This window comes from Nuphar pumila, chromosome 16 (assembly GCF_984573655.1).
Source record: "Nuphar pumila chromosome 16, dmNupPumi1.hap1.1, whole genome shotgun sequence".
In the NCBI taxonomy this organism is placed as follows: Eukaryota; Viridiplantae; Streptophyta; class Magnoliopsida; order Nymphaeales; family Nymphaeaceae; genus Nuphar; species Nuphar pumila.
In genome coordinates, this window is record NC_143264.1 from 79,577,959 (window position 1) to 79,585,308 (window position 7,350).

A 7,350-nucleotide genomic window follows, 5' to 3' on the forward strand; every position below is an offset into this window, starting at 1 on the left:
TTGGCCGGCTTTCTTTAATTCCGTCGCCGGATAAAGTACTTTACCTTTTCTTGTTCCGGGTTTTGGATTCTGGTTGTGAGACCGGATAAAGTTCTGTCTCTCTCTCTTGGACCGGGTCTGGCTTCTTATTGTTGGACCGCGTCTCTCTCTCATCGAGCTTTTTGGTAAGTGGAATCGATTTGCTGGTCCCACAAGTCACATTGTGTTTTTACGTGTTAAAACTCTTGCTAGTAGGGCTGGTAAACGAGTGGAACGAGCTGAGCTTAGTCTGTTCGGGCTTGACTTAGCTTGTTAGTCATCATGAGCTTAGCGGAGCCGAGTCAGATCTCCTTATGAGCCGATCACGAGGTGGCTTGGTTTCTAAAAGGAGTACCTTCAATGCTTGATAATATATCAAAGATATATAATATAGCATGATACATATAATGTACATAATACATCCATAAAACATATATAATATGCATTTTATGCATATAATATATATAATCTGTAAAACTAGGCTACACGAGTTGCCATGTTCACCCTCGGCTTATTTACTTAAATGAGTTGGCTCACAGTTTGGCTTGTCAAGCTCAATTTTTTAGCCGAGCTGAGTTTTTCATGAGCTGGGCTGAGCCGAATGACGAGTTGCTTGTCTTCATGCAAACATTCTCCATACTAGCCAAACAAATGCTCAAGGTTACTTCTGAATCACGCGGAATCCCAGTGCAATATTCTTACCTTCTCCATATTCCACAACAAAACTATGAATCTAAAGATGATCTACCAACTTCAGATAAACTCTAGACGTTAGACAAGACAGAGTCAGGCATAAGCTTATTAAACATGAATTCCATGCCAAAATCAACAAGCACAACTCCATATCTGTTTATTGTACTTGCCTCATTATTTTACACATGGGTTCATGAACCCATTCTCCTTCTCAGCAAGCAGCATTTCACAGAGATTTGGCTGAAATGTTGAAGATACGTGGATTCCCAAAGGGGGTTCACGTATGATAACCATATGACTTTTCAGTCCACATGAGGAAGCGTCTTAGTGGTTCTATTGCATCAATTCTTACATTTCCAATTTTTTCAATAAAACAAAAAACAGAAGGATTGGAAAATATTTACTGGCAAGAAACAGAAGCATTAGCGGGATGTCATTAGATTTACATGCAGCGTATGTACCAGGCTATCACACTAAAACAGAATAAAGAAAAAAAAAAGTGATTTACAAGTTTAGGCTGCATAAGTATGCTATAGTTAGCTAGACCACTTTTAATCTTTGATAGGACATGAAAGATAATGCAGAAAAGGAAGAAAGAGAAATGGGTTCACATGTTACAATGAGAGAGATAGAGAGAGGCTTTTGGAATTATTTATGCATATAACTCATCGGGTTTGCCTTGAACAGTTCAAAAGGACAAATATGCCCCTAATGAAATACTTTTACGCTTACCATGGATATGTGTCACACATATTGTTTCTCATCATCTTATTTTTATCTATTTATAATGGATGAAACAAAAGAAGATGATAAACCCTGACAAACATCAGAATAAAGAACATCAAGTCATGATAGTTGTTGTTCGTGTAACCTACTAACATGCCATGCATATTTATAGTACATGCAATTGAAAATCACTTAGATATTACTATTACTTTTTCTTTTCTAAGTTTTTAACCCATAAGTCAACATAACCTGAGAGAGTAGTTGGGCTAACCTGAGATTACTACTCAGGTCTAAAAGAGAGAATCTAAAAAAATTTATAATTCTTTTGAAATATGGTTGGATAATAAGCTCATTTTGAAATATTTAATTTTTCTGAAATATGGGCTTAGCCAGTGTCCACTCTTAAGTTTATAACTATACATTGCATCGCATTAAGAGAAGGCAAATGAGCGAGATCACAGTTTAGACTTATGGTGAAAGAAAGAATAATAAAAGAACAGTGATGACATGTGCAAGAATCATCCTCAAATCAAACTCATTGAGTTTTCCTTGAACTGGTTATGCTGCATATCATTTGATGAGTGATGATATTACCTGTATATAATTTTTTTTGTTTTTTTTTGTTAGAGAAACAAGCGAAAGACTGTAACATCCAAAAAGATCAATACTGTATTTGTCAAGCTTTTCTCAACATTCTCACTGACTGTGTTAATGGAAGATGGTACAAGGAATACAAAAAAAAAAAAAGAATGTGCAAACCAAGCTTATAATGTCAACAAAGGTAAATCAAGCAGGAACTATATATGATGAAGGCATGCTATGGTAGGAGAAGACAAATGCGTGGAATGCTGAAACACTTTTATTACAAACTCAAATGAGGCAATTGATCACAAGGCAACGTAACATTAATTCAGAATTTACTGAAAAGAACAATAAATAAGAAAAAAAATGCTACAGTTAAAGATAGGAACATGCTAATACACAGGTGCCAGCAATAAATTACAAATGCTCATCAACAATGTTAGGAAACAAGAAAAGGAACGGTAGGTCAAAATACAGAGGCAAGCAAAGGATAAACAACAGAGGAAAAGAAAAGATGAAAATAAAAATCAACTTTGAAAGGAATAAGATGGGAAACTGGTTAAACTAATGCAGATGAAGTAAAAGAAAGAAATATAATACTGTGAATATGAATTCTCGTGAGGATAGCATGCTATGAAAACAAACTGCCATAAAATATAATGCAAATAAAATTCTGTGGAATCCAAAAGGAAATGCCGTGAGACTCAGATGAGAGTGGATTTCTTGGTAAAAGCAAATGATGATGAGGAAAGTAACCCATTTCCAAGGCAAATCCAATCTGCCTTCACAGCAACTGCAACTCAGATTTTTCACGATGACTTAGGGAATCATTGATTAAGGAATTAACATAGATTAATGACTCTGGCTGACCCGATTCATCTTCCCCAGAGAGTCAGATTTTTTATTTCAACAGTTAGCCAAAGCATTTTATCATAACTCAAATGCGGATGTAAAGGCATTACACTATACAATGACTTCAGATCGTCAAAGCACGCAACGAATTTTCAGATCAACAGCAAATCAACTCTACTTTCGTGGTAGATCAGAAGGTGCTTTCTCGGTAGACTAGATGAGAAAAACCCAATTTCTTAGTGGATAAAACAAAATAAATCAGAAAGAAAGAAAGAAACCAGTTAATAAACGCAAGTGCTACACAGGACTACCGATGAAAAAGAAAGATGAAAATGAAGGGAATAAAAAAAAGAAAATGAAAACGTGAATACAAATCGAACCAGAGACATGGATCAGAGATCCTTTACAAGATTTTAAATCTAAGTATTTGAAGAGCTGAGATGGAAATCAGGATGCACGCCAATCCACTTTTTGATCCAAACAAGGGATCGAGACAACAAAATGAAATACATGTAATAAAAAGAAAAAAACTAAAAAAAAAACTATATATATATTTTCTTTTCTGATTTTCCATTTTTTTGGTAATTTTGAAATAATACTATGAAACTAAAAAACAAGGGATTTAAAATCATTTTATAATTTTTGAGAAATATTTACAAAAAAAAGGTTTTTTGAGAAATGAGGGTTATTTTGGGAAAATTTCTTTAGAAAATGGGTTTGGATCCAGGTTTTGAGAAAATATTTGAGTTTTAAACCTCGAATCGAGGAATATAACGCGATGGATCCAAACGAATACCGGACGAACTGTCTGAGCCTTTCAAAAGGTTATTTTGGTAATTTTGAGAATTTAGTTTATAAATTGGATGACAAAGCTCAGATTTGGATTTTGATATTGGATTCGGATCCGAAACTGGGCCAGATATATAAAATGAATTTAGTTTCAAAAAAATTTGAGAAATAAAATAGAATTTAAAACTGACTTAATTACTCAGAAAAATGGGGTTAGGGGCAAAAAGGGATTTTTTGGATTTTTTGAAAAATTTGAGGTGTTTACAGCGGCCCATTCGAGATCCAGAATTATGCAACTTAAGTCGCAGCTTCAAGATCTTAAGAAAAGTAACTGAAGCATAGACGAATGCTTTTTGAGAGCTAAGACTATTGCTCATCAACTAGCAATAGCATCTAGACCAGTGCAAGGAGACGATCTGGTCATGCAACTTCTAAAAAGACTTCTAACAAAATATAATGCTTTCAGAACTTCTATGGAAACTCGACCCGACCCAGTGTCATTAACCAAATTGCATAGCCTACTTTTGATTCAAGAAGCTCATATGATGACTGATTTTGACTCACAAACTCAATCAGAAAATATTAGTCCAATGACCAATATAGTCTCAAAATAGAATTATGAAAATAAAGAGAACTTATTCAGAGGAAGAGGGTCATATGAAGGAGGCATAGGAAGTTTTCGAGGCAGAGGAGGAAGATCAAATGGCAAATTCAATAATAACTACAATGACAAAGGCAATTTTTTTTAAGTTGTGTGATAAGGCAGGTCACTCGACAAAGCGATATTATCAACTCTCTACCTTTGCACAAGCCGCTCAATCAAAAGGATTCGATCCTCAAGTCTATCATGTTGCTCACAATCAAAGCCAAGAGATAGGAGATGAAACTTGGTACCGAGATTCGGGTGCCACCCATCATGTCACTAATGATCTCAACAACCTAACCTTACATCCAGAATATCAAGGCAGTGATACACCTAAAGTTGGTGATGGTTCAGGTTTGCCCATTTATCATGTTGGATCATCTAAAATTTGTTCAAATATGCTTCTTGATGATATCTTACATGTGCCTTCTAAATCTCAGAATTTACTATCCGTACAAAATTTTTGTAAGGATAATAATGTCAAATTTGAATTTCATCCCTTGTCTTGCTATGTTAAGGATCTTTATTCAGTACAGCATGAAACTCTCCAACAGCTAGGAACAAAGTAAGAACGTCAACATTGAAGAGAAAGTCTCCATTGATCAGTGGCATAAATGCCTGGGTCATCCAGCGTTGAATATTTTGACTCAAGTCTTAGACAGGTTTGATTTATGGATTGATTTGTTTTTCAGCAACAAGATGTGTGAAGCGTGCTTGTGAGGAAAAAGTCATAATCTTCCTTTTAAAAAATCTGCACATGAAGCCAAAGAACCTCTTGATATAGTTTTCTTTGATGTGTGGGGACTAGCTCCCGTTGTTACTAGCAATGGATTTTGTTAATATGTCATAGTTTTATTTGAAGTTAGTAAAAGGATAAAAAAAGCAAATATTAATAATTGTGGTTTTGCTATTGTGTTAGACCTCAAAGCTGCACATCAGCAGATGGAATGTCAACTTCTGGTGAAAGCTAAACTTAATCCAAATACAATCTTCTGTACCAGCTTAGCTTTAGAAGAAAGCGTATTCGAAAGAGCAGTGACCCCACACTTTGCAATATTAGTGAGAAAAAATCAATGAACTCGATGTTGAAGTTGATGAGAACATGGAAACTTTTATTAATCATTCCTATTGTTCGGACTTGCAGAAAATAGAACACCACTAGGAATCTCCTTTAATATAATAATTCTTAAGAGGAAGACACTACAGCCTCAGTAAAAAGCTGCCTATAGCCTTATGTGAATGCCACTGAATCCAACAGTGGTAATTGGTTGATGGCGCTGTAGGTGCTGCCTTTGTTTGGTAACAGTGGCATTTTTTCAATATATAGCGGCAATTATAACTGCCGCTGTAGATTGCCTAGCAGTTTATAATTACCGCTGGTACACTACAGTGGCAATCTGCAACTGCCACTATAGGTCCTATTGATGCCCGTTTTGGACTGCCATTAGTACCAACAAAGACAGTTTAACAAGCTCTTTTTCTATTAATCATTTCTATCAATTGAATCAATTATTGGGGACTTAAAAAAAAAACAATTATTGGGGACATCGCAAAGCACATGTAACTTCAATAATTTTCTTGTGAATTTTTTCCCTTTTTTTTGCCAAAACCTTTATTTCTTGTGAGCCAAAGAAACTGCTTTTCGAACTGATGATAGATATATGTAACGTAACTTCTGTCACTTAATAACGGATTAAAAATGTTCTATTTGCATAATGGTTAACCATTATTTGATGTTAATCACATTCTTGTCACAAATATCACTGATATTTTGAAAGTATCCGGATAAAGACATGATGATCTTTAAAGGCTGATATGCTACAAAAAAAAAGTGATACTTTCAACATATCACCAATTCTGAAAATATGACATTTTTATCACAACATTAACGTGGTAAAACAGTTTTTGTGGCATTTTTATATTATTTATATACTTGTATATTTTTTATATAATTTTATTTTTATATATGTTATTAATTCTTGAAAAAATATGTTTTCCGTAAATCTTGTATATACTTTGAAGATATCGTGATTTTATCTTGAAAAATTCACAAAATGATAAAACACTGACAGGGGCCACAATATTGTTAAAATATTGTCTATTTAAAAAAATTAATAATAATCCTCTTTTGTAATTCATTTTCATATATTAATATGGTTTATAGATATTTTAAAAAATTTCAAATTTATATATACGAGTGTTTTCCTTAGATTTTCGTGAAAAAAACATATAGTTTGTAACAACTTTTTTCATCCGCTGGATCGTGTATTATTGCTTAAATAAAATTAAGTAAAAACCATTTTTACCAAGCTTTCATAGCTCAGTTGGTTAGAGCACCCGTTTAGTAAGCGGGAGGTCTTGAGTTCAAATCTCAATGAAAGCATATATTGCTTTTTGCAAAAGCTTATCGACATTCACCTTTCTTTTGGCAAATAACAATTGATTTAATACGATCTCGATCTCTTCCTCGATTTTGTAGAGTTTTGGGGAAAACGGTTATTTGGCAGGATCTCTTCTGAAGCCCTATCACCAGATTTAGTTTAGTTCTAATTGAAACAACTAAATATGGGTGAAAGAAAGCTACAAAAAATTTTAAGCCCACATTTTGCGAGAGGGTGTTTCGTGTTAGGGGACCCTCTATACACCACCATATACTCGCCTGTGGGTGTACGGGGTCCCATACACCCGACTGAGCACAACGCGGCGCTCAATCGAGACCCCAAACATGCACTGCAGCTATAGTGCATGTTGAGGGGGGGACATAATCTGCCCCCACATTTTGCTACCATCTCAAACACTCAATTTTACAGCGTGTCCAAGATGATGTTGAGAACCAGGATAAGCTTGGATTTTCGTTCGACGGAAAGACGACCTACCACGTTATGCCCTTCTATATATATATATATATATATATATATATATATATATATATATATATATAAACAAGGCAAATGAGATTCTCACAGGAAAACTTCATGGTGGGTGCCCTGTATAGACTATAGAGATTGGTATGCCCCTGTGTATTCTCTAACAGGCGAGTGGTTGTT

General features: G+C 34.7%; 1 non-coding gene across 1 annotated transcript; it reads left to right on the forward strand.

Moving 5' to 3' along the window:
* Positions 1–6,612: 6,612 nt before the first annotated feature.
* On the forward strand, positions 6,613–6,686 carry TRNAT-AGU (transfer RNA threonine (anticodon AGU)). The gene has a single exon. It is a non-coding gene; the product is annotated as a tRNA-Thr (tRNA).
* The last annotated feature ends 664 nt before the right edge of the window (positions 6,687–7,350 follow it).